At 40.5% G+C, this 20,982-nt stretch overlaps 1 long non-coding RNA gene across 12 annotated transcripts in view; it reads right to left on the bottom strand.

Moving 5' to 3' along the window:
• LOC135412665 (uncharacterized) overlaps window positions 1-20,982 on the bottom strand; it is a 105,909-nt gene that overhangs the window by 58,604 nt on the left and 26,323 nt on the right. For 7 of the 12 annotated variants that reach the window (XR_010429871.1, XR_010429869.1, XR_010429878.1 and 4 more), the window contains 6 exons: window positions 13,004-13,135; window positions 3,887-3,984; window positions 3,051-3,184; window positions 2,249-2,418; window positions 1,048-1,112; window positions 243-458 (listed from right to left, as the gene is read on the bottom strand). This is a non-coding gene — a long non-coding RNA (uncharacterized LOC135412665). Of the gene's footprint in view, window positions 1-242; window positions 459-1,047; window positions 1,113-2,248; window positions 2,452-2,880; window positions 3,185-3,886; window positions 3,985-13,003; window positions 13,136-20,982 lie in introns of all 12 variants that reach the window. The other 5 variants (XR_010429870.1, XR_010429874.1, XR_010429880.1 and 2 more) reach the window with 5 other exon arrangements.

Genomic DNA, 20,982 nt, shown 5'->3' with positions numbered 1-20,982 from the left:
CCTGTGTGCCATTGCCCCGGAGAAGGAAAAGATGAGCCAGAAGGGACAGAGAAGCAGTTCCTGAATGGCTCAGGCTCAGTTTACTGTGGTAACTTATATCTACAGCCTGATAATTTACAACAATGAACACTCTGTATGCACCAGCAGTGGATAAGAACAGCAGAAGCAGGTACACATAAATTAGGATAGCAGATACGTGTGGGACACAGAAATCTGTGCTGAAGGACTGAAATGAGAGTTACCTGGGCTCCTCCAGAGGTTCTGCTGACAAAGGCAAAGTGTTCCTGGCAACAGTGATCGATCACTTCTGCTCTCCTTTCGAGGAAGGTGAAAAATCTGTTTCTTTTATGTGTCCAGAGTATTTTGATTTTAAATGTTTCACAAAAGGTTACATCTTCCAGTCTGAGAGCACAATGATCCTTGATCTCATTTGGTGTCTGTAGATGATTTCATTTCACCTAAAAGCAATATAAGAGCCACCACAGATGAATTTTAGAAAAGGTCATTCCTTATTTACATATCTATCTTTGTTATATCCTGTACAAAAATTATGTCAGAATGAGATATGCCAGGAGGGGAAAAAAAAAAAAAGTACAGATAATTCCCTGATCTGAATGTGGATCAAACACTGGCTGCATTTGGCAGAATTGCACATCTGATTGTTACTGCAGCCAGATTCCAGGAAATAACGGGCAGAATGTGGCACAGATTCCACTGCTCTGATCATGCACAGAAACCAGCTGATATTTTGAGGTTCTGAGGTTACAACATGTGGCTCTTCTAAAGCACAGCCTGCAACCTTGAGGGGTTTGTTTTGTTTTCCAACTGGAATCTGACATGCATGGCATGTGAACATTTGGAAGTCATACTGATCACCATGCATTACATATAATTGCTTTAACTTTTATAGCATGCAGTCATTAAACTGACTTCCATAATAATAGAGCACTTAACAGAACCCTTGCCCACATGTGACCCAATAAAGAGGAATAAGAGTGGTGTCTAACTCTACAAAGAGTGTTTACTGGAGTGTGGATGGATACACACCCCTCCTAAATCAGTGGTGATGCTTCCAAAGGAAGGGCTGGGGAGGAAGCAGGTCAGCCTGTGATCTGTGAGCAGATAGACACACACATAAGGACAAACTATTTCTGGCACACTCAACATTCTCTGAACAGCAGGGAGAGATCTGATATGTGAAACAGTAGGCCCCAGCCAATTAGTCTGTGGCAGATAAGAACCTCTCCCTAATTTTTCCAGTTGGGTTTATATGTGGTTGTTCCTCTCTGACTTCACTAAAACCCAGTTTTTATCAGCTGGGATGCTGGCATTCTTTCCAGGTGCAGGAAGGGATTTGGAAGGAATGAAGTATGATCTGGGGGCCTTGCTTCTGTCATAAGGGGAGCAATGCTTTTGTAGTTCTACTGCTCAAAAAAATCTGTGAACAAGAGAACTAGCTCCTTTATTATCCACACAAGTGCACCCTTTCAAAGCATCACGGGGAACTCAACAAGTAACATCCATTAATATCTGACAGCAGCAAGACTCAAGAAATCAAAGACTTGGAAATTTGCCTTGCCAGAGTGGTGCAGAAAAAGTTCCTATAAAAATAGTCAAGAAAAGTTAAAAAAATCCCCTATATCATGAATATCTTGCATTGCTGTATACATCTGTGCATTGCTACATTCCCAAAGTTAAGAAAAGTAAAGGTCTTCTAAGACAACATCCCCAAGGCACATAAACAACTGTGGGGTGTGTTGTTGAGATGGCAAATTCACTCCACACGTTAGAGAAACTTTTAAAATTTTAAACTGGTACTTGCATTATTCCACTACATCAGCAAAAGCAGCACCTCACACTTTTCTCGGTAAGAATTTAACAGCATGAATATAAATTTTCATTTGATGGGGAAAAAACCCAAAAAAACCTTTACAGTCCTTTTTGCTAGAGAAAGAATTTTTTGAGGCCTCACAGGAGGGATTTTTTCTTTCTCCTTGTTGTTGTTAACTTGATTTATTTTTACATATCCTTAGAAGCTGCAGTCAAGCTTCACACAAAAAGTGTTTCCAACAAAAGAGGTTCATGCTTCTGGATAGAAAACAAGTAAAACTCAGATTCAAATTCCTCCTTTACTTCCGTGACCCGGGGCAGCTCCTGCTGCCTTTAAAGTATGCAAGTACTTCTCCTGTCCCTGGTGATTGTTATTAATACAGTTTAGGGAAAGTGGTGATAAAGATCAATTCCTTACCCAGAAAAGAAACATTAACTGCTTCTTTCATGTCTTCCTTAGCGAGTGAGCAGCTACAGTTTCAAATGATCCCCAGATGTTTAGGACTTCTGGTGCTCAAAAGCAGGGTAGGTTTTCTCCATAGCCAGGGTGGGTATTTCTGGTTATCCTGCACACTCCAACCCCTTGTCCTCAGAAGAAAATGTAAAGGTCAAAGAAAAAGCCTGTGTGGTGTAGAAGTCTCCAAGGAATAATAAACTAAAGATGGTCACTCAGCATTGGCCAACTTAAGCTATACCTCTGCATACTGAACAAAATACTGAAGGGATTCCTACAGAGATGGGTATATGAACACTACAAGCTTTTCACTTAGTTACAGGAAGATTTAATGATTCCAGTAAAAGAGTAACTGCTGAGGTCTCTCATGAAAACTTCTATTTTTCTGGTTCTTTACAGCAGTGTTTTTCTTTATTCTTTCTCAGAGCTTGGACACAGTACAGTCCACCTACATTTGTAAACATGATTACTAACAGAAAAACAGAAAAAAAAAATTTCCACCTTAGCTACTACAAGAATAATAAGAACAATTTTCATTCTACTTCTCTTTCCTTTGCATTTTGTTCTAATTATTCCCTGGTGATATGAAGACTTACCTTTACTAATGCTTAGTCCCACTGGAAGCAATTAATGCTGATAAAAACAGGCACTTTCCAAGAGCTTTAAACAGATTATTGTCTGAAGAGCCCAACAATTCTGTTGTTATCATAACCAGGTAATAAAGACAGAGGAGGAACATGCCATACAGGACATTTAAATACTTTACCTCCTTGGTCTGCACTGTTCCTTTCCCTCTCATCTTCTGAGGAGCACTGCCCAAAAGATCAGTGCTTCAGGAACAGCAAAGACAAAGAAAAAATATCCCAAATCATGGTAGAACTCAAATCCAATCTCTCACACCTGCTACAGTGTAATGACAAACAAAAGCCCCCAATCCTGATTTCAGAACAATTATTCTGACTGAGCACTCAGATAACTGAGCTGGGCTCCTCTTTTTAATGAATTTTTAAGATGCCAATCTGACTTCATTAGATCAGACCATTTGGAAATTAAGCATTTACACGTGTGGTTATGCTATTTCTTTCATGCCAAATAGGCAGGATTAAAATTGACTTCTCTGGTCACGTGCAACGGTCACAATTAACCAAGTTGTTCAGTCTCTGCAGGATCAGAACCAAAATACTATCTGAATGGTATTTTTAAACAGAGGATGACATTATTTGGCCACATTATCTTAGCTGATACTGAGAAGGTGGTAGGATGGCCTTGCACACAGTGTGTTCCCAGTGGGAGCTGGGAGGTTTGAGTTAGACCATGTTAACACAGTTTAGTTCTCCCAGTCAGAAGCCTGGCTCAACATAAAGCTACTCTCTATTCTATTGCAAAAGTATGACACAGGTAAACATGCATTTATGAGCAGAACAGTACCTAGTTCAGGTGTGAAACATTTTAATCTGTTAGCATATAAATGTTAGAAATGTTGAGTTAATAATCTGTTAATCCTTGACTACTGTTAGTCACGGGTTTGTTCAAACTGAATTCACTTATTCAGTAACTCCCAACTACACACAATCTTATTTTTATCAAAATCCTGCTACTTACTGATATATTTCACTCAGCTTGTCAAAAACAAGTGGAAATACAAACACCACAGACAGAGGTCTTCCAGTGTAAAGAGGCCAATCTTCCTGCTGAGAAACCTGAAAGAAACGATGAAGTGCATCACTGATTCTCTGTTTATTGGGAAAAGGCACATTTGTAAGTCTTAAGAAGTAAATGCAAATTGGAACCTCTCTTCCATAGCCCTGAAATGGAATTGTGGGAGACACTAGAACTGTGCTGACAATCTGGTATTGCAGTTCACTGAGAGAAAATGGGAGAACAGCTGGAAAGCAATTTCATTAATAATTTCCACCCTGTTTCTCCCTCTTGCAATTCACTATTTCAGGCTTTCTTTCCCCATTCCCAAGTCTTCCACATTTTTGTTTTAGCACTTCAAGAAATCTTTCATCTACAGATTTCCCCTTCTTTCCCCCTTTTTTGGCCTGTTTCATCTCCCTCCCAACTTTACCTGAGGGGAAATCACTGTTCACAATTAGCTAGATGGCTATAGAGGAGACACACAGGAAAAAATACATACAATAATTACAAAAATAATTTTTTAACTTTTAAGGATTGCAGAACTCTCTTCATTTGAAAATCAATTTCATTGATGGGGATCCTACTTCAAAAAGAAATTGTCTTGTTAATTAATAAAATTTTGCTCAAAAATACCAATCCCCTCAACTATAAATAAGCATGGGACCACTTGGCTACTTGTCACCAGCTTCCCAAAAAGCATCCTTCTGTTTGCTAAAGTAGTTACTACTCTCAGATATTATTAAACTGTAGAGACTATGGGGTTTTTTAAATATTCTTTCATGTCCAAGATTATTAATGTGTCCTTTTTAGGTGTTATTTTTGTATAGATTAGCTTGTGTTTCCCGCCTGAATTCTCAATGAGGCTGCAGCTGCAGTGTGACCTCAACCTTTTTTTCCCCCTCTCTTTTTTTAATTTTTATTACTTAGCAGAGATTTTAAGATAGGAAATAATGGGAAGCTTATTGGGCTTGAAGGCAATCCCTAGTGGTACACACTTTAGTTGGGGTGTAGCTGTTAATATGTCTGGGACCACAAGTGAAAGTCAGCCAGAGAGCCCACTGACTCAAAGCAAAATAATGATGAGGGTAAATGTCCTGGGATCTGTAAAATCACCTGTGATGCTGCAGCTCACCAAACTATACCTAATTTAACAACTTTCTTAAAATGTACAGACTTCTAAACTAGAAATTAGGAAGAGCCAAAACAGAAAAATGTGGTGGAGATGGACAAGATGATTGTGAAATAAAATAAACAGGTTTTAAGAGAAAGCAGAAAGCTCAGCTTGTCCTTATATTACTTGCAAGTGAACACACTTTCTTATAATAAATATTATAAATACATAAATACTATAAATAAATATATATATTAAGAATAAATATTATAAATAAAGATCTCCACTGACCACATCTAAAATGAAATTGGAGAACAGTCAATTATTTATGGTAGAAATGAGTAGATGAAGTGCTTTGCAGAAGCTCACAGAACCCACTGTAACACTTTTGGCTCACTGGACACTCTGAAATAGAACCTGAACACTTCAGAACGAGTTAACCCAGCTCAAGAGTCTTTGAAATCGGCTTTTGTTTGTCACCCATAGGCTCTCATGACTCCTCCTCCTTTTCTGCACACTCTATTATTATTCATGATCTGTCAGCAGCCAAGGAATTCCTCTGGGTTTTGGTGATGAAGTGCTTCATTTGGACTAATTGTTTCATTTACTTTAAAAGAACAAAGAAATATGTCAAAGCACATTTACTCTTTTGGGGACACTTTTGGATATGTGTTGCGAGGTTTTAAGGTTTTTGGAGCTGAAAACTGAAGATTTAACTTCCAAAAATTCTTTTAAGTCAAAGCATCACCCACTATAGATATTAAAGACACATGGTGAGGAGAGCATCAAAGTTCTTGCATTTCTGCTGCTACACATTTCACCTGAATGCCACCAGTTTTCCCAGATATCTTGGCACATCTCAGATATGACACCACGGAATTCAGGCTCTTCATCCTCTGCTCCCTAAACAAAAAACTGATTTTGTTTCCAGTCCCAAACCTCTGCCCCATTTCTGCTGTCCTGATGTCCTCCTGTAGCTGCTTATGCTGTGTCTTTCTCTTCTGTTCCCCTCCCAGCTGACCTGTGTGTCACCCTGGTCAATCATCTCTAACTCATCTGCTGGAAAACATTAAACTGTATGTTCACCTCATTCATCATGGGCTGTAAAAATGTGCTTCAGGTTTGTCCAAAAACATATTTGAAAATCATTATTTTACTGTGTATTTTTTCCTTGGGCTGTTCCTGGACTGGTCTCCATTTACACTGCTCTCCAGTCTCCCATCCCAGTGCCTGTGTGCCTAACAAATTAAAACTTTAGTACCAACAGAATGTAATGGACCTTTTTATTAGGAGCTTTTATGGCATTATTTCCTTACTGTATCAGTACTCCAGAAGAATATGAAACTGCCTTTCACAAACCTCTCTGGCTGTATAAAGACCTGAGCTCCAGCTCGTACTGCAAGGAGCAAAGAGGCTTTTGACACTGTAAGATAAATGGGATGGAGCTGTCCAGGCTCTCTCCAGGAACCACAGGGAGATCTTAGATAATTTGCCACCAGCAGGTGAGGCAAGTCCCACACAAGAGCAGCCCTTCCTCACTTCTCAGGTGATCAGCTGACACTTGAACACAAACTCCCAGTCTACTCCAAATGTAGAGGTGGGCAGAAAGCTAATAGTTATATTTAAATGTTAGTCTGATTTCAAGTTTCCAGTTAAATAATGAATTAAAATTTGATCTGATTTGCTAATGTATCATTTTCTTTAAGACCTGTTCCTGTTTCAAAAGGGATGTATGTATTAATTCTCAACTATAATATCACATCCTTCCATCTGTCCACCTTTCTACTATTCCATGTTCCCACAGGCAAGGAAATACTCAGCTTTTCACTTCTCTGGCTTTATGATTTCCCCCAGTTTCCTATCCTCAGGTTTACTCAAGGCAGCTCCCTCAGATCAGCCACCTTTTTCTCACAGAAAACCAAGAAAGAGCCTGAGGCTTTCCTAGTAAAACATACATATCCCCACCTCAAAACCCTGCTGAGTACAGTTTTTTGGGTTTTATTCTTCATTCATGTTACTCTAAGAGTTTCAAGGAAGTAGTTTTTGGTGCAATTTTTGAGCAATTTTTGCTCTGAGTCAACAGGTTTTATTTCTTTACCAATTCCAGACTCTATTCCCACCTCTTTAGTTTCTGTCTTTCTAGGCAAAGAAGTAGTTTGTCAGTGCTTTTGTTTTTCTTCTTTTTTTGTCTTTTGTGCAGCCTAACTCTTCACATGGTATTAGCTTCCTTCACATGGTATTTGCAACGCTTTGATCATTCCCTCCCCTCATTATTTTGTTCCTCCACTGGGAAGGATACGTTAACACCAGAAACTTTCCACTCTAGGTAAGAGGGCAACCTCCTCCTTGGAGACACTGTCTGTCCTGTTCAGTTTTACATTTTGCCTTGTTATTGATATTGACAGTGAACACTTGGCTACTTATGGAAATTGGGGACGTAATTCTCACCATAAAACATTTGCTGCAGCAAACTCAGCCCAGCAAACAAATTGATGTATACAAGGGGAACAATATAAAAGCTATCAGCGGGGCACAGGCTTATTTTATGCAGATGTACAGTTTGCATATTATGGGACTCAACAGCACTCAAGTTTCCAATAAGTCCTTTTTTTTGCTTGACCAATTTTGTTCATTACTTATAGCTCCCTGCAGAATTCAGAGCTGTTATTACGAACATATACATTACAGAAGGAACACAGCCTGACATGCATAGCTGCTTAATAAGGTTTTCATCAGCTGCTTTTACTGACATTTTTCATTTCTCTCATGCCCTGCTTTTAATGTCCCAGTCTTCATTTGATACCATAAAACAAAAGGAGTGGAGTATTGCCACAGAAAGTGTTCGTGGCTGAATCTAAAAAGAATCCCACACTGCACTTGAAGCATGAAGGCTCCATAGGCTTCCTGTTTGCATATGCAATCTACACTGGCAAAGTTATCCCCTTTTCCCGTATCAGATTAACCCCATTAAAAAAAAAAGCATTCTCAGAGCTTTGATTCATAATTGAAAATAATCCATAATGAGTTTTAAGTGTAACTTTCAAAAGCAAGCCTGCATATTCATGCAAAGAATTCTGTGCTGTTTTCCAAGGACTGCACTTGTGAAGCTGCACTGATCCCTGGCTGATGTTCAGAACCCGCCCATCTCAAAGGACACCAGTCAAAGGAAAGTGTCCTTTTATCACTGAGGAGTCATTGTGAAGTCCTGAATTTTGATTATTTGAGGTAACAGAGTTGGCAAAAAAACCCAAAAACAAACAGTTCTCTATCCTACCAAGATGTCAATAAAGTGAGTGCCTGAGGGTTGTCAGTTCAGGTCCATTAGGACCTGAGGCAAGTTCAGTCTGGCTCGAGGACACAGCTCTGACTCACACCAAAAAGCATATTTAGGTGGCACTACACTTACTGAAGAGTGGTCTGTACACAAAATCAAACTGTTTATCACGATCCAAATATTTACAGAAAAGTAAAAACCTGCTAATTTTTTCAACTGCTGTCAGCAGTAGTGGTGTCTGTATCCCCTGTCAGCCACCCTTTCCCAGCAGAAAAGAGGCTGACGAGGGTCTAGTACATATTTTTCTGTATGTTTTCTACTTTGCTGTGGGGTGTAACTCTTCAACATGAGATGCCTCCTGATATGAAGAGGAGAAAGACAGTGAAGCCTCACACTCTGTGGTCCAAGGAGGCGACCAGAAAGCTTTCCTATGGATGCAAACCTGCTGCAAGTCCACTTCCATTCACCTCAGGGATTTCCATCAATGCCCTTTCTCACTAAGCCTCTCCTTAGCTCACAGCTTGGCTTTGTCCCGGCCACGCTCTACCTCCAGCAGTTGGGATAAATGAGGGATTCAGACTCCCAACCCCTTTACTTGCATTTGGAATAGGCTACGGCATTCTGGGCAAACGTGGTTTATTTTCTTGATCCCCATCAATATAATATCAGCTGGCACCAGGAAACCTGAGCTGCCTTTGCTCAGATCTGATCCCCAGCACTGCTCCCAGCACTGCCAGAGGAGGGCTGTGTTGAAGTGCCCTGGACAGCTTTGCAGATGTCAGTGCCAGCACACCTCAAAACCATCTAAAAAGCTGACTGTTGATACAATAACTCTCAAGATGTGTCCAACAACAGCATAAAGAAAAGCTGTGAAGGGCAAGGGGGAAGATGGAAGAAAAAAACCAAGAGGCTAAAAAGTTTGGAGTTGGTGCTCATTATTATAAATAGTGCCTAGTGCAAAATCAGAAATAAGTGTGGCTAGTAAATTATCCATCTTGCTACAATCTAACTAGATTGTCAGGAATAGAGAGAATTAAAAAAGGTCCAAATTTCTACTCTGCTGTTCATTTACTCAGGCAAGAAGCAATTCTGAACCTCAGTCAGATCCCAGACTTTATCTGCCTATAATGGAGCTCTTCAGGTCCAAGTCTTATTAAAATTAAATGGGTATTTTGAGTGTGTTTTGAGTCACCTCTGATTGCTTTAAGCTTTGGTGGTATTGTCAGACCAAAAAACCCAACAAACCCAACCTAAAAATAGTCAAGAAGTATGTATTAATTACTTTTTTTAAAACCTGCAATTTACAGTGACATTTAACCCATCTTTCCAGAGCTGCAATTTGAAAAGTGTGTAATTACATCTGACCAGTGATAATCAGGGAGACAAATAAAATAAGGCACATTTAAGGTGACCTTTCTTAATTGAACTTTGCCTGCAATTAATTATCCATTGTCTGGATGTATATTATTTACAATCTAGAAACAATTTATAATAATCCTCTACGACTACAACATATTTTTCTAAATGAAAAATGATATCACTGGTTGCTTAGTTTCTTCTGTCCCAACTCAACAGGTGTTTTGAAAAATAATACACAAAATTTCAGCCCGAGGGAAAAGAGGATTCAGTATCAGAGGGTAACAGTCTACTTCACACGAATTTTAAAAAAAAAGTTAACTGAGTTTGATCTTGTGAATGCACACTCTTATTTTAGCAATTAATGGAGCCATTCTAAGTCTCTCCATTGATTCCAGTGGAAAACTCCAGCCCTGGGAGCTGCTTGGCTGAATGGAATTTGTTAGCTGTGTAGCATTACATATTAATTTATACCACCAGGTCTGACAGTCTACCTGGGAGGCAGAAAGGCTGTAATTTAATATTTTAAGGTGTATTATGCTCATTAAATGATATGTGTACATTAAGTGAAGGTGGAAGTTAACAGAAATCAATTTTTCTATAATAGAATACAGTGTAAACTAATGAGAACTAAAGGAATGTGAGTCACCACAGTGTAACAAAATATCCTCACATCTCCACATGGCCCTTGGGAATTGTCACCTCGTGCTCTGTGTGACAGATTCCACCAACAGTGGGCTTTGTTGTCTGAGGTGACTCACCTGGAATTAGTCAATGCTTCTCAGTGAAGCCAAGGAATGTTAATATTCTAAAGAGCTCAGTAATACAATAAATCCTCACACTGCATTTACAGTATTGGCATAATGTTTAATTTTAGTATCTGTAATGGTTTTCCACTTTATGTGTAAGAAAGTGACAGAGAAGTTACAATTGTACCCCAGAACTGTGGATTAAAACCTCTTTTCCCTCTTCTAATCCCAAAGCTAAAATGACTTTGTTTTCTGTACTGATCCACTGATACCTCAGGATAAACAGATATGTATCTTTAAAATATAATGTAAAATATAATTTTAAATTTTATAATATCTAAATATGCAAATGGGCACACCACATAAAAATTACTCAAATGCCACAGAAGTAAATGGAACAACAAAAGATTCTTATAAACCGTATTGCTATTCCATTTGGACCTTAAACACCTGATTTTTTTCATGACATGTTTATTCTGTACATTCCTTAGAATAGCTGCTTTCTAATGGCAGCTGAAGGCAGCAAATTCTGTAAAAATTTGCATGCAGTAAATTTACCCAGAAAACACTGGAAAAGTCGCCTGGGTCTAAAAGCTGCTGAAACCCAAAGGAACATTTTGATTCCAGTTGTTTTGGATCAGCCCACGAGTGCAAACTACCTTTTGCATTTGTAAATCAGCATTTTAGAATATTAAGTCATAAAACACTCCTAACTTTCTTGTTTATTACAGTATCACCTTCCTTACATTATTCCCTTTCCAAATTATATATATATATACACACACACTGCCCTTTTTCCCTTTTTCCACAAAGTGACTTAAAATATTGAGACATCCCAGCTTTCCTGTTATCCTTCGTACTTCCCCCTATTTTGCTCTTGCCTCCACTTCTGTCCATTTTTAAGAGAACAAGTAACACAACTGCACCTCTTGCTAACACCAGATCTTTGGAAATGCATTTTAATGACTCTGAAATTCCTGACTCCTCTCACCTCTGACTGAGGTTCAGAGTTTCCAAAGGCAGATCCATGTTCTCCCATCAGAAACAGAGATTACTCCCTGAACATGCTCAGGCTCCGTGCATCCAACACAAACATTTAGCAGTCCCTTGGGAATTGTGCTCTACCTTACAACTGTGACATGAGTTTTTCTACAATGCCAGTGGGAACTCGCATTTTTAACACCTGTGTGCTGAAAATGTCCAGATATGAGGAATAAGCACTATTAACAGATATTCCCTAATTATAATTTCCATGATACCTGAAGTAATACATCTTAATGTGGCTTCAAAACCACGTGCCAAGGGAAGCATTTAAATTCCACCTGTACTTGGATGTACAATCCACATGACTGAATGCACAGAACAGGAGAGTACCAATGAAAAACTACTAAACACCTCACTAACCCCTTCCATGCATAATCGTTTCCTTCATAGTAACCATGATGCAAATTTAAGCCTGGCAGAGAGCCATTCCAACACAAGCTTCCAAATCCCTGCATGTAGGATCTCAAGATCCTCTTGACCTTCACAAGTGATTTTACTAAGCAGTGAGAATTTTCAGAACTTTTTCTCCTCAAAATAAAACCTGAATAACAGAAATAAGAGTCAGTAAAACACCTCGAGTAGTGCCTAAACATTACAGAATTATTACCTTTTTCCCTGGTTGGGGCTTTTTTTTTTTATTTGGAAAGACTTGTGTCAAGTAAAATCCTTTCTTTTCAGTCTGGAGTAGAATAAGAAGCTATTACTCCCCAACAACTAGGAAGCCTATCCAATTAAGGAGGGCTCTGTGGGACACGCCAGGGTTTCCGTGCTGGCTGTCGTGGAGGGCAGTGACGCCGATGGAATGCGAGCACAGGTCACATTTGCCTTCCCAAACCTCGCCCCAAATGGAAACAGAAACCAGCTGTGACCAGCAGAAGTCTGATTAATTGAGAGTGGCATCCTGAGCCCGGTGCTGGTGACCCAATGACTGGGAATTGCCCGGGGAGGTTTGAAGCCTCGTGTCCTTCCCAGGGCAGCAGCCACAGATCCAACAAAACTGCCTGGTTCGATCCCATTAGCCCACTGCTGTTTACAAATGCTGGGATCACACAGGGCCTGCCCGTGGCTTGGCACACACAGACACCATCAGCCCTGGCACTGGAGGCTGCTGACAGACTGCCAGCCCCTGGTGCAGATGGTGGCAGCACGAGAGCGCTAATTACCGATGACATTAATGATGAGCTAACCTGTCCCTCTTCAGCTAATAAACAGACGGAATGTGGTCCCTATTCATTTATTTTTTTTCCCCCCCCAGATAACAAATTGTTCAGCTTTAATGGTAGAGAGCAACAAAACCAAATTATCTGTTCTTTGGAGAAATTTGTTTTCCGCTAATTGTTCTAAACAATCAATAAAAGAATTACAACTGGCATCACCCACTGAGAAGAGAAGCAGGGAAGTCAAAGTCAATTAGCTTCCTGTGGGATGATGCACTCACACGGAAAGAGTCATTACAACAGGGTGCAGAAGTCAAACTGCAAACTGTGCAGCTCCAAGAACAAAGCAGACTTGGCTGGAAAGTCTAACAGAGGGCTTTCACATACCTGCCAGCTCTCCATTCAGCACTGCAGTTTCCAGTTTTCCTTTAGATGCTTCCAAAAACTGATGGCAGATAGGATCCTTGGATCTTAGGAGCGCACTGAGCCTTCGGAAGTCAGGACTGAGAAACATCTCATCTACAGAACAAAAAAGAACAATCAATTCAGTTTTGTGTCATTTGTGTCATTTGTATTGTAGTGCAAATATGATAAATATGGAAAAGCTGAGGACTCCATGGTGGCTACTGAAATATTATCCAAGTGGGCAAAAGAGCTGCCATAGCTGACTTCCCAGCTTTTTCTTCACTATCCTCAATGAATTTCCCTCACCATGGGTTTCTGATACAACAATATACACAAATACATACATACATATATACACATGTAAATACAAACTGACTATTCAGGTTGAACAGTTTAACTAACAGCAATTGGGTCAAATCAGCACCCATTTAAGAAGGACAAGTCACCTCACCTAGAGGTATTTGAGACATGTAGAAGTGGCACTGAGGGATATATTTTAGTGGTAGATTTGGCAGTGTTTGGTTTACAGGTGGCCTCAGTGATGTTAAACAGGGTCTCTTCCAACTTAAATAATTCTATAATTCTATGAGCATCCACATCAGAAAAAAAAAAATGAAGCATATAAAATAGACCTATCCTGTTGGAATAACTTCTCACTGCTCTTTTATCTCTTTTTCCTCAAGTGCATGGAGCTTTAGATTTACTTTTATTGTTTTAAACATTATTCATGGATTGTTACTTCTAGTGCATTCAGTTAAGAAATTACCATTCTAACACACTTTGTGTTGATCATAGCTCACTCTGTGCATTGGGAGAGTCAAGTCCCCATTATTTCACATCAATTCCTTGCACCCCACAGTGAAAAAAGCTTAGTATCACATATTTTGCCCTTGAAAACTGAAATCATAGAGGTCTACCTGAACCCCTGACTGATTTAACTTCTCTCCTGGGCTGAGTTCCTGACTCTTCTAGTAAGGACTGGCACTGGCACAAGCTCCTTGAGTGACAGTGCTTCCCTCCCCCAGGTCTTTCCATCAGGACACTTTCCTGGGCAGGTTTATTTTTCTACAGCAATGTCTCTAATTTTATACAGGGTAAAAACTGCTGGCCACCCAAGGTCTTAACACACTGAGCAATGTTTGCAGTGGTGATGCAATGCAGTATTTGAAAACACATTATCTCCCACTTTATGCAGTTGCACACAAAGGAGTCCACTGACTGTTTCATGCCTGCACACTTGCAAAGGCATCCAAAACTCCTTTTACAGGCCACCTACTTTTCCATGAGTTATCACAAACAACACAGGCAGCCTATTTAGGGGGGAATCACAATGACTGGCTGTTCTGGGCTGGGAAAGGTTTCCAGCCATCCTCACAGCCCTCTTTATGCAGAGCTTGTAAATAACAACAGGCACAAGCCCTACAGCCACTAATTTAGCACCACATTGTGACTCCCTCTGTTTCTTTCCATTTGCCTCAAGCAAAGTCAAGTTCTAGTGACCTTTTCTGGCCAATATATACGAAACTGGCTGCTGTGACCTCGGTGCTGTTTTGTACAAAGCGTTAAGTAAGTACCTTGCACAAAGCAAATAGTACTGTCTGACCATGAAATTCCTGTGACTTGGGCTTATGTTGGTTTGTCTACACACTGACGAATAATTGAGTTTTGTTGAAAGGGAAAACAAACATTTTGTTTCGTTCTGTTGCAAAACATTGCTAATCCAGAGGCTATTCTGCTGCAAAGCAGCAAAAGGAAAAGGAATGAAAAAATTGTTGTATTTAACAGTTCTCAGTTTTTCCTCCTTCACCAAGATTCTGGTGAAATGAAGACAACATCCCTTCTTGGCCATATGGATAACAACAGTCAGTTCAGCCACCTGCATAACATGCTCTATTTCCCTCTGCAAAAGAGAGCATGTTGTGTTTAGAGCAGAAACTTGATACAGGAGGAAACATCTCTCTCATAAAGACTCTTGTTTACAAAGCCACTGACAAAATTTTCAAGATTGCTCTGGATGCCTTGCTTACTTTTTCAGCAGAGATGTTTTCTTCCTGTGCTAACACAAGACAGATTTCCACTGAACGTCAGCTGAGTGCTAACATTTGCTCTTTACAACATATCCCTCTAGAGATGAGACCAAACTCTGCATTCCTGCTCAGTTTGGCAACTCCTGTATAAGTAACAGTGGCACTATGCCATTCTGAGTCACAAGTTTTGCTTATAACCTGTAGCACATATTTAATTTCCTTAAGGCTGGAATCCTCATATTCAATCTACACATACCCAGGGTGGGTATCTCACAAAACCTAAGTCAGCTCTCACTGTGCAAGTTTAGCTCTTCCCTCACACACAAGAAGTGTTTACACAAATGAAAGGCAATCTTTTATCATACCTTTTGGGGTCACCTGAAATGCAAACTGCAAAATCAAATTCCTGCTCGCAGCAAACCAGTTAATTCCTCTTCCTGCACTCTGCTGCACTTTCCCATGCACACAATGTGGTAATTGCTTTTGCTTGACTTGTTCCAACAGCCATTTTCCTGATGTGACAGCCAGGGCACTAATATATTTATGCCCTTTGTAATCGGCCAGCGCTGCTTGTAATTAGGTGTAAAGTTAATTAAGTGCAATACATCTAATAACTGCCTGCCAGGAACTGTAAAGTTTGATTTAGCACATGAACTGTCAAGGTGTCAGAATGGTGTGTTAAAAAATAAGTTGCTAACAGAGAAACAATCCTGCCACAAGCCAGGGAAAAGCACCGTGACAGGGAGTGAGCTGAGGAAAGGGAAAATTGAGCCAATACTTGCTATTTCCAACACTGGGAATGACCCACCTGTATGTTGGGAAGTTGTATCTTGCTTAATTGAACAACAAATTAAGGTATTCTTTTATTTATTAGCCAATGTCTTCTCCTACAGACAACCCTTCTCTTCAAAAGGCATACACATGGTATAGAGTCTTTTTAAGCCTGTAAATGTCAGCAAGAGAACAGATTTGATTTTTAAAAAAATTAATGCATGAACAGGATTACAAAAAGAACCAAGAGGGCCTGGAGAGTCACATTTCATGTTCAGGGACCTGGTTTTGTTTGTTTCTTTTATTGCACAAATTACAGCTTTTCTTCTACCGAACCTAAGAGAATATTCCTTATTCTTCTTCCTTAAATTCAACTTTGATTGGCTCAAATGTTCCCTTCACCTCCATCCCTGTGTGGTATGAACTGCAAAATGATCTTTTCCTCATGCCAGGCAGTCAGGGCAGGTGAATTAAAAAAGCACAGCTGGTCAGCAGGGGAAAAAAAAAACAAACAAACAACAACCAAATGACCCGAATTCTACACCCAGAATAATGCAGGACTAGCTGAACATCAGATTCGGAGTTCCAGGGAGCACAACTGATGAGCTGCACATGTACCACAGCAGCACAGGACATGTGCACAGCTCAGTAACACTTTGATTATTAACACACACACAGATGTATGAAGCTCAGAAAATTACACCTGTAAAATATCAAGAGGGAAAGCACGGGCAAGGCTCTGAAGCTTTTTTAGGCCAGCAGATGCAAATAAAGTGCTGGAATTTGTCCACATACAGGAGAGCTCACAGACCTTCAGGAATAACCTACGTTCAAGGGCAACACTGCTGCCTCCAAAGAGGTCACCAGCAAAGCTTTCCTCTCAAGATACCTCCCAAAAATCCCTGTCAGATAAGCCAATCTTTGTGGTTCATCATTAGGAACTGATATTTGATCAGGGAAATTATGCTCTAGACTGACACGAAATTAATAATGCTTGTTGTGTGCTGCCCAATGACAAAGGTAAATGCTAATAGCTCTGAAATCCTAATGAATGCCAAAGTGCTCTTCCCAGCTTTGATTAGTGCTTGTGTTGTGCAATTATGCTTTTCTATAATTACTGTGAATTACCATCATGATATTATTATTCTCATATTTTCTATTCCTCTGAAATTCTCAAAATTTCCTGCAGCTAAAAATGGATTTCATTTGCATTATCACAAGCTTTGATTGTTTAATGAAAAATAATTCCATGCAGACTCTCGTGTTAAATTGTCCATTTAAAATTTTCCTGTTATCTAGATTATGCTGAAGTGTCCCTTCTTTCATTTATCATTTGCCTCTATTATCACAGTCACTGCCCTCCCTTGGTGCTGGATTTCAGAGAGAAGGAAAAAATGAAAGACAGTTTTACCCATATCCTCATCTTTTGCCTGGAAGCCCTTTCCCTGCATGTTCTCCCTTTTCCTTGAAATTCCTTATTTGGAAAGCTTAAAAGTGACAGGACTTTTCAGGAAAATGGGGTAGCTACTTCAAAATTTAGTGGAAGTCAATTAACTTTTTCTTGGTTTACACTGAAAGTTTTCATTTCTTTTGCAACAAAAATGAAAAAAAAAACTTGTGACATTTGCACAGTTTTGACTGTCCTAAGGTCTGATTTTTATGTTTTTCAGTCTAGGTCAAGTTCACTATCACTTTACTGCCTCTAAATTAAAAGCATCCACTGCAGTATTTCTACTAAAAGAGTAATTCAGTTATTTTTCAAAATAGATATTTTGAACTATTTTGTGATGTACTAAAAAATACTGGACTAGAAGACGGTCTAGGCACCCAGATTTATATTATGTATTTCACTGCGTACACAAATAATATTATTTTGTTATTCCTGCCTCCCTTATTTCTCTCCAATCTTTTTCAACTGCTTCCATTTTCACCTCATATATGCAGCTGATTTTTCTCTCACATACACACAATTCTCCTTTGCAAAGTGTTAATATAACACGTGTGGTCACAATTTCACACTTGTAATATTCAAATAGCTTCAAAGTTAGTCAGAATAAGTCTGACCATGTCCATATGTACACTTAAGGAGATGAAAGCCTGGATCAGACGAAGGAAAACAACCTTTTTTTAAAAAAAATAAATCTTATAAGAGGTTATTTACCCCTTAATGATTTTTTTTTTCATTTTCCCCGTGGATAATAACAAATGGAAATACTTCATCTGTAACTTCATCGTGATGTGGGGAAAATTGAGCCCACATTGAACATCTGTAGATTGTGTCTTTCAAAGCAGATTCCATAACTTAGGCTAAAGAATGCTGGGTTTCCAAGCATCCCAGCCTGTTTCCTATCAGCTCCACTTGAAGCCACACTGCACTAAGAAGGGTTCTTGTCTTTAGGTACCCAGAACAAGGCTCCACAAACAAACAAGATGGAACAAGTCATGCCCTGGCCACTGAGCCAGCTTTGTCCAACTGGAACCAGTATAAATGTAAATTATTAGAGAAGCCCCCACCCATACTCCATGGAAACTTCCACTCTACCACCCACATGCTCAGTGCCCAGCCTCACCCCTCATATGGGAGGTCAGCACAGATTCTGCCGGTTTCAAAACTGTTCCTTTATATTACAGATCAGCTTCAAGGGCCAAGGAGAGGAGCTAATCCTACACACATGTGCCTCTGGAGAGATGGCAACTGTCCCTGGCTAAGGAATTAACACCCCTTTTAAAGTTACCCTCTTTATTCTGAGCTTCCAACAAACAAATCAAATCCAGCATTTAGCAACAGCATGTTTCACATCACCCAAAGCCCTCTCAGATCTTGAAGCTGTGCACAGTGTCTGCTGGAACGGCCTCGGGCGCTCTGTGACAATTGAATTATAAGCAGTGACACCCTCTTTCCCATCCCACTGCACTGAGTTACCTCCAGTGTCTGCAGAGAGGCCTCCACATGCTTCCACGCAGGCAGCAGTGTGCTGGACAACAGCGGGAACACATTAGTAAATATTTCTTTTATCTTCACTTACAATGGCCACAAATTTAACCAGCCCTCAAATATTTTCCGTTAGAGTACTGCAGCCACAAAGGTTCCCAGCCTTGGAGACTAAAGGGGGTTTAGGTGATTATGGCTCTTCAGTCACTCTTATCTGGCCCAACCCTAGCTATCCTCCAAAGCTTGAAGAGGATCCCCAGTCACAGGCCACAGCCCAGGATGGAATGTGCACAGTCATCTGTTGCTCTTGCCTTGCTAGGCCTCAGATATTACAGGTTTGGCTGCTGACCTCTCATTGCAGATCGAATTCTGCTTCAGGATGTCAGAAATATTTCAGCTCCTGATGGTTCACCGTGAATGGAGATACTGCAGCCAGGGAGCTGGGTGGTCCTTTCCAGGCACAGGCTCTCCCAGGAAGTGCCTGTGCTAATCCACCACTGAACTCCGGGGGCTTGAGGAGCCATATTCCCTCACTACTGCACCTCACACTGCAGCATGGAGGGATCTCCTTCCTGCCTACACTGGACTGTCACTGACTCTGGATCCTGCCAGCAAATAAATGAATATTTGTCTGATTTTTTAAATTATCTTTGTATTACTTTGTGCAATGCTTTCCATGTATGCAGAGGGCATTGTTCTCCATTCCCTCTGAGTGGTCTGCAGAGAATGGGAGAGCAGCCTGAATGCAAGGATGTGAAGAAATCACACTGAGTGCTGGATCCAAATCTCTTCAGACAGGTTCATATCCATTAGCACATGGATATTCTGTTTATAAATTCTTATAAATCTACCTGGCTATGGCTAATGCAGTGGCTCTTAACTACTGTGTGTGGAACTCAAGGGGATTTGAGACAGGGAGTTCTGATCCAGGATCCACCACTTAGTACATAAACAGTGTTGGATTAATCACTTTCCTCCCCACGTTACTACTTCAGATGGCAGAGCACAGAATTATTCAAGGGCGGGAAGTTGTACATAAAAAGTCCATATTATCATTAAAGCATACTCTAGTTTTCAAACCCCACTAAGCCACAGGAAGGTTTAAAACACGTGCTGCTGTAATCAGTCAAAACCACCATTTGTTTGCACAAAGCGGGTTCTACGTGTGACCAACTAAGTCGTCTTATGGAACAGTGGCCAAACTTTGGAAATATTAACTTTTCATGGGCAGCTACATAATGCCTGGAGGAACGCAGGAGTTGTCTTGGTGTGTTAGAGTCTGACTAGAAAGATACCAAAAAAATTCAGTAGTTGTACACCCATAAGTCCTTACTTGGACACCCAGGGACTGGGTGCAGTAATGCACACAGCTTCCATTCCCTGGATCCAACAGCTGGGAAGCCAGGAGGAAGCTCCTGACTGGCTGTTTGAATAATCCTTTCAGTGGGAGTCAGAACCGCATCACCTCCAGCCGTGGCTGAACCCGGACCACGCTGAGGTTGGTACGTGATAAGAATGGATCCTGCAGAGCAAACATCACCGGCCTTGTGGCTGCTGCACTGAGGGAACACGTGGCAGCAGATGCCTGCACAGGACTGAGGGTGCTGTGAGCTCGAAGGTGTTTGCTTGTCCTGCCTTACATTAACTCCCAAATGCTGGAGGGCAGAAGTGTGGGGCCTTGCACACGAACCAAGGTCATACAAATAAACAATGGGTAATCACAGGCACGCTGAGGGGATGTTGTTCACCGAGCCAGCACACTGTATGCTCTCCCTCGGAGAAACACCTGGCAAGCAAACGAGCGCTAAAAATGTTTACAGTCCTCCACAAAAGTAGCACTGACCTTCTCATGCAGAAAAACTCCTAGGTAGTTATTTGATCTTCCCTCAAATGGCTTTCGTAGGTAAAAAAAGACCTTTTGCCTTAATGTAGTTATCAAACAACCAGTCTGGAACTTGTTTTTACCAAAGCAAATGGATGATCACCATCCAGATGCAAGGGCAGCAAGAGAAGCTCACTGAGAACTGTTGTACCTCTACTGCTGCATCCAGACCTGCATCCCAGTTGGATCTTTATACTCTCACACAGAGTGAGCTGGAACGTGTGATGGTTTGTTTCCCAACCAGTTTTATTTCTTCTAATTTGTATTTTCTTCTGTTTCCTGCAGCACTGCTCTCTCATGCAAAATCTGGAGTTACCAAGTAAAGCAATTCAGCACCAGCTTATTCCTG

Source organism: Pseudopipra pipra, chromosome 4, assembly GCF_036250125.1.
Source record: "Pseudopipra pipra isolate bDixPip1 chromosome 4, bDixPip1.hap1, whole genome shotgun sequence".
NCBI classification, from domain to species: domain Eukaryota; kingdom Metazoa; phylum Chordata; class Aves; order Passeriformes; family Pipridae; genus Pseudopipra; species Pseudopipra pipra.
Note: the sequence above shows the minus strand (reverse complement) of the source record. Positions and strands in the feature narration are given on the sequence as shown.